General features: G+C 43.4%; 1 pseudogene; it reads right to left on the bottom strand.

Annotated features, from left to right (window-relative positions):
* Nucleotides 1–4,407: 4,407 nt before the first annotated feature.
* LOC139306457 (uncharacterized) lies at nucleotides 4,408–5,265 on the bottom strand (annotated as a pseudogene).
* Between the last annotated feature and the right edge of the window lie 488 nt (nucleotides 5,266–5,753).

The following is a 5,753-nucleotide window of genomic DNA, read 5'->3' as shown; positions in this document are numbered from 1 at the left end:
GATGGGCGAAAGTGAAGTTTTCATTCAAATGTGGTGGTTAAAGCAAGTTTTCAGTGAAAGAGGCCTGAAAGTGAAGTTTTCATTCAAATCAGCTCCAAAGTCACGGTTTGACTCAAAACAGGTGTAATACGCAGTTTATGACTGAAAGAGGCCTGAATGTGAAGTTTTAACTCAAAACAGGAGGACAGTTCAAGTTTTCAGTGAAAGAGGCCTGAAAGTGAAGTTTTCATTCAAATCACCTCCAAAGTCACGGTTTCACTCGAAACAGGAGGAAAGGTCAAGTTTTCAGTGAAACAGGCTTGAATTTGAAGTTTTCACTCAAAACAGGAGGAAAGGTCAAGTTTTCAGTGAAAGAGGCCTGAAAGTGAAGTTTTCATTCAAATCAGCTCCAAAGTCACGGTTTGACTCAAAACAGGTGTAATACGCAGTTTATGACTGAAAGAGGCCTGAATGTGAAGTTTTAACTCAAAACAGGAGGACAGTTCAAGTTTTCAGTGAAAGAGCCCTGAAAGTGAAGTTTTCTTTCAAACTACCTCCAAAGTCACGGTTTCACTCGAAACAGGAGGAAAGGTCAAGTTTTCAGTGAAACAGGCTTGAATTTGAAGTTTTCACTCAAAACAGGAGGAAAGGTCAAGTTTTCAGTGAAAGAGGCCTGAAAGTGAAGTTTTCATTCCAAAGTCACGGTTTGACTCAAAACAGGTGTAATACGTAGTTTATGACTGAAAGAGGGGCGAAAGTGAAGTTTTACGTTCAGGCCTTTTTCAGTCAAAACTTGACTTTCAGACCTCTTTCACTGAAAACTTGTCCTTTCCTCCTGTTTTGAATGAAAGCTTCACTTTCGCCCCTCTTTCAGTCATAAACTGCGTATTACACCTGTTTTGAGTCAAACCGTGACTTTGGAGCTGGTTTGAATGAAAACTTCACGTTCAGGTCTCTTTCAGTCAAAACTTGACCTTTCCTGCTGTTTTGAATGAAAGCTTCACTTTCGCCCCTCTTTCAGTCATAAACTGCGTATTATTCATATTCAATTTATATTCAATTTTATTTATATAGCGCCAAATCACAACAAAGTCATCTCATGACACTTTACAAAATAGAGCAGGTCTCGACCGACTCTTCATAATGTTATTACAGAGACCCAACATTTCCCACCATGAGCAAGCACTTTGGCGACAGTGGCAAGGAAAAACTTCCTTTTAAGAGTCAGAAACCTCGAGCAGAACCAGACTCTAGGTGGGCGGTCATCTGCTTTGACCGGTTGGGTTTGAGAGAGAGAGAGAGAGAGAGACAGAGAGAGACAGACGTAGAGACACAGATAGACAGACAGACAGACAGACAGGTAGGCAAAGATGTATGGCAGCACTAGCAGTTGAAATAGCTGTAATATTAGCTGAGATTAATAATAGCAGCTTTAATAGTAACAGAACTACGACTAAACATAATAACTGTAGTGATGAGAGTCAGGCAGGCCCATGGCGGCAGCAAGCACCCAGGCGTACCAGGACCACGATCCACAGCGACCTACAAGTCGACAAAGCACAAAGAAACTCCGGGGAAGAAATAAAGTTAGTAACATGCATTGGACTGTGATGAATGTGCAAAGATGAGGAGGGAGAGGAGGAAGCTCAGTGCATCATGGGAAGTCCCCCAGCAGTGTAGGCCTATAGCAGCATAACTAGGGGGCTGGTCCAGGCAGGTCTGAGCCAGCCCTTAACTATAAGCGTTATCAAAAAGCAAAGTTTTAAGCCTACTCTTAAAAGTAGAGAGTGTGTCTGCCTCCCGGACCCAAACTGGGAGCCGATTCCACAGGAGAGGAGCTTGATAGCTGAAGGCTCTGGCTCCTGTTCTGTTTTTGGAGACTCTAGGAACCACAAGCAGCCCTGCATTCTGGGAGCGGAGTGCTCTAGTGGGGTAATAGGGTACTATGAGCTCTTTAAGATATGATGGTGCCTGACCAGTAAGAGCTTTGTAGGTGAGAAGAAGGATTTTAAACTCTATTCTAGATTTTACAGGGAGCCAGTGCAGCGACGCTAATACAGGAGAAATATGATCTCTTTTCCTGGTTCCTGTCAGTACACGTGCTGCAGCATTCTGGATCAGCTGAAGAGTCCTCAGGGACTTATTGGGACAGCCTGATAATAAGGAATTGCAATAATCCAGCCTAGACGTGACAAATGCATGGACTAATTTTTCTGCATCTGTTTGAGACAGGATCTTCCTGATTTTTGCAATGTTACAGAGGTGAAAGAAGGCAGTCCTTGAAGTTTGTTTTACGTGGGAGTTAAAGGACATGTCCTGATCAAAGACAACTCCGAGATTGATAAATACGACTTAAACCAGCTTAGTGCGGTTCCTTTGATGCCAATTAAATGTTCCAGTCTCTGTAATAGGATATGATGGTCAATGGTGTCGAATGCAGCACTAAGATCTAACAAAACAAGTATAGAGACAAGTCCTTTGTCTGATGCAGTTAGAAGGTCATTTGTAACTTTCACCAGTGCTGTCTCTGTGCTATGATGAGCTCTGAAACCTGACTGAAAGTCCTCAAGCAACCTATTGTCATGTAGAAAGTCACACAGCTGGTTGGCGACTGCTTTCTCAAGAATCTTGGAGAGAAAGGGAAGGTTAGATATAGGTCTATAGTTGGCTAAAACCTCTGGATCAAGAGTGGGCTTTTTAAGAAGAGGTTTAATTACAGCTACTTTAAAGGACTGTGGTACGTAGCCTGTTAATAAAGACAGATTGATCATGTCTAGTAAAGAAGTGCTGACTAAAGATAAAACCTCTTTGAGCAGCCAGGTTGGGATGGGGTCTAAGAGACAAGTTGATGGCTTAGATGAAGAGATAGTTTTAGTAATTTGGTGAAGGTCAATGGGAGAAAAGCAATCTAAATATACATCAGGTTTTACAGCTATTTCTGAGATTCCTGTGTTTGAAGGTAAGGTACCACCTGAAGACAGGAGGTGATCAACTCTGTCTCTAATAGTTAGAATTTTATCATTAAAGAAGCTCATGAAATCATTACTGCTGAGGGTTATAGGAATACATGGCTCAATAGAGCTGTGACTCTCTGTCAGCCTGGCTACAGTGCTGAAGAGAAACCTGGGGTTGTTCTTGTTCTCTTCTATTAATGTTGAGTAATAGGCTGCTCTGGCTTTACAGAGGGCCTTCCTATAAGTTCTAAGACTATCTTGCCAAATTAAACGTGATTCCTCTAGTTTGGTGGAGCGCCATTTCCTTTCAAGTTTCTGCACTGCTTGCTTTAATTTGCGGGTTTGGGTGTTATACCATGGAGCTGACTTTCTTTGTTTTATTATCTTCTTTTTAAGAGGGGCAATAGAGTCAAGTGTCAATCGCATTGAGCCTGCAGCACTGTCAACAAGATTGTCCATTTGGGAGGGACAAAGGTTAGCAAAAGAGTCCTCAGTTGTATTGAGACATGGCATTGAATTTAATGCAGATGGAATCACTTCCTTAAATTTAGCTACAGCACTATCAGATAGATATCTGGTGTAGACTTTTTTGCCTAATGGCGTGTAGTCCAGTAATAGGAATTCAAAAGTTATTAAATAATGGTCCGATAACAAAGGATTCTGTGGAAAGACAGTTAGATGTTCAATTTCAAGTCCATATGTCAGAACCAGGTCGAGGGTGTGATTAAAACAGTGAGTGGGTTTCTGTTCCCTCTGACAGAAGCCGATCGAATCCAACAAAGAGATAAATGCAGTACCAAGGCTATCCTTATCAACATCCACATGAATATTAAAATCCTCTACGATAATGACTTTGTCTGTTTTAAGGACTAAACCTGATAAAAACTGAGAATTCAGATAAGAATTCAGAGTATGGACCTGGAGCGCGATAGACTATAACGAATAAGACTGGCTTCAGTGTTTTCCAGGTTGGGAGTGAGAGACTCAGAACGAGGCTTTCAAATGAGTTATAATCCAGTTTAGGTCTAGAGTTCATCAACAGGAGTCAAAGATGGCTGCAACTCCACCTCCTCGGCCGGTGCCTCGAGGGATGTGAGTATTAGTGTGACTGGGCGGAGTGGATTCATTCAGGCTGACATACTCTTCATGACAGCCAGGTTTCTGTCAGACACAGTAGATCAATATGATTCTCTGATATTAGCTCGTTTACTAATACAGCTGTAGATGACAGAGATCTGATATTTAACAGTCCACACTTAATTTTCCTATTGTTTTGGCCTATAGCAGTAGTGGTCTTAATTTTTATTAAGTTTTTATTAACGACTCCTCTCCTGTTTAACCTTGATTGAATTAATTTAAGTGGTCGGGGGGCAGACACAGTCATTATGGGGTTTTGGGTGGGTAACTGCTCTAATGGAAGCGCAGAGAAGCGTGTAGGACTGCGACTCTGCCTCCTGGTCTGGACTCTGGGTTGTCACGGTTTTGGTTCACTAATAAAGTCGGTCAGATTTCTAGATATGAGAGCCGCTCCATCCAAAGTGGGATGAATGCCGTCTCTCCTCATCAGACCAGGTCTCCTCCAGAAAGTCCGCCAATTATCTACGAAGCCCACATCGTTTGCTGGACACCACCTCTACAGCCAGCGGTTGAATGATGACATGCGGCTAAACATATCATCACTGGTCAAATTGGATAGGGGCCCAGAGAAAACTACGGAGTCTGACATAGTTTTTGCAAACGTACACACCGACTCCACGTTAAATTTAGTGACCTCCGATTGGCGTAACCGGGAGTCATTACCGCCGACGTGAATAACAATCTTACTGTATTTACGCTTATCCTTAGCCAGCAGTTTTAAATTTGATTCAATGTCGCCCGCTCTGGCCCCAGGAATGCATTTCACTATGGTCGCTGGTGTCGCTAACCTCACGTTTCTGACTATGGAGCTGCCAATTACCAGAATCTGCTTCTCAGCGGTGTCGCTGAGTGGGGAGAACCTGTTAGAAACATGAAGTGGTTGGTGGTGAACCGTGGGCTTCTGCCGAGGGCTATGCTTCCTTCGGATAGTCACCCAGCCTCCCTGGCTTCCCGGCTGTTCGGGAGCTGCCGGGGGACGGCTAGCAGGAGCTATGCTGAGTCGGTCCGCACCGGCTACTGAGGGTTGGCTGACTACAGCCGTCTCCATGGTGCGGAACCGCGCCTCCAGCTCGCTGAGCCTCGCCTCCAGCACGCTAAATAAACTACATTTTTTACGTTTACCATTATCGCTAAAGGAGGCGGGGGAATAACTAAACATCTGACACACCGAGCAGGACAGAGCAGGAGAGTGAGAAGGAGAGCGAGAAGGAGAGAGAGAAGCCATCGCTAGCTGCTAAGCTAATGTAACAGACAGAATAGTGTGTAAACAACTGTGAGATTAGCGAAAAAGTCGCTAAAAGAAGGACAGAACTATCAGTGTTAAGCAAAACTAATGTACGTTTAAGTGGTTAGCGCCTAGTTAGCCGCTGTAATGAAATATATACCAAACAAATATAACTTGTTTGAGCTTAGAGCGGCCAAAGACACACGCTACCAATGACACAGAAGGCGGAAGTGAAGCAACACGCTTACCGCAGTGCGTCAGTATTACACCTGTTTTGAGTCAAACCGTGACTTTGGAGCTGATTTGAATGAAAACTTCACGTTCAGGCCTCTTTCAGTCAAAACTTGACCTTTCCTGCTGTTTTGAGTGGAAACTTGACTTTCAGGCCACTTTCACTGAAAACTTGACTTTCAGGCCTCTTTCACTGAAAACTTGTCCTTTTCTCCTGTTTCAGTCAT

This window comes from Enoplosus armatus, chromosome 24 (genome assembly GCF_043641665.1).
Source record: "Enoplosus armatus isolate fEnoArm2 chromosome 24, fEnoArm2.hap1, whole genome shotgun sequence".
NCBI classification, from domain to species: domain Eukaryota; kingdom Metazoa; phylum Chordata; class Actinopteri; order Centrarchiformes; family Enoplosidae; genus Enoplosus; species Enoplosus armatus.
This window is presented reverse-complemented; position numbering and strand designations above follow the sequence as displayed.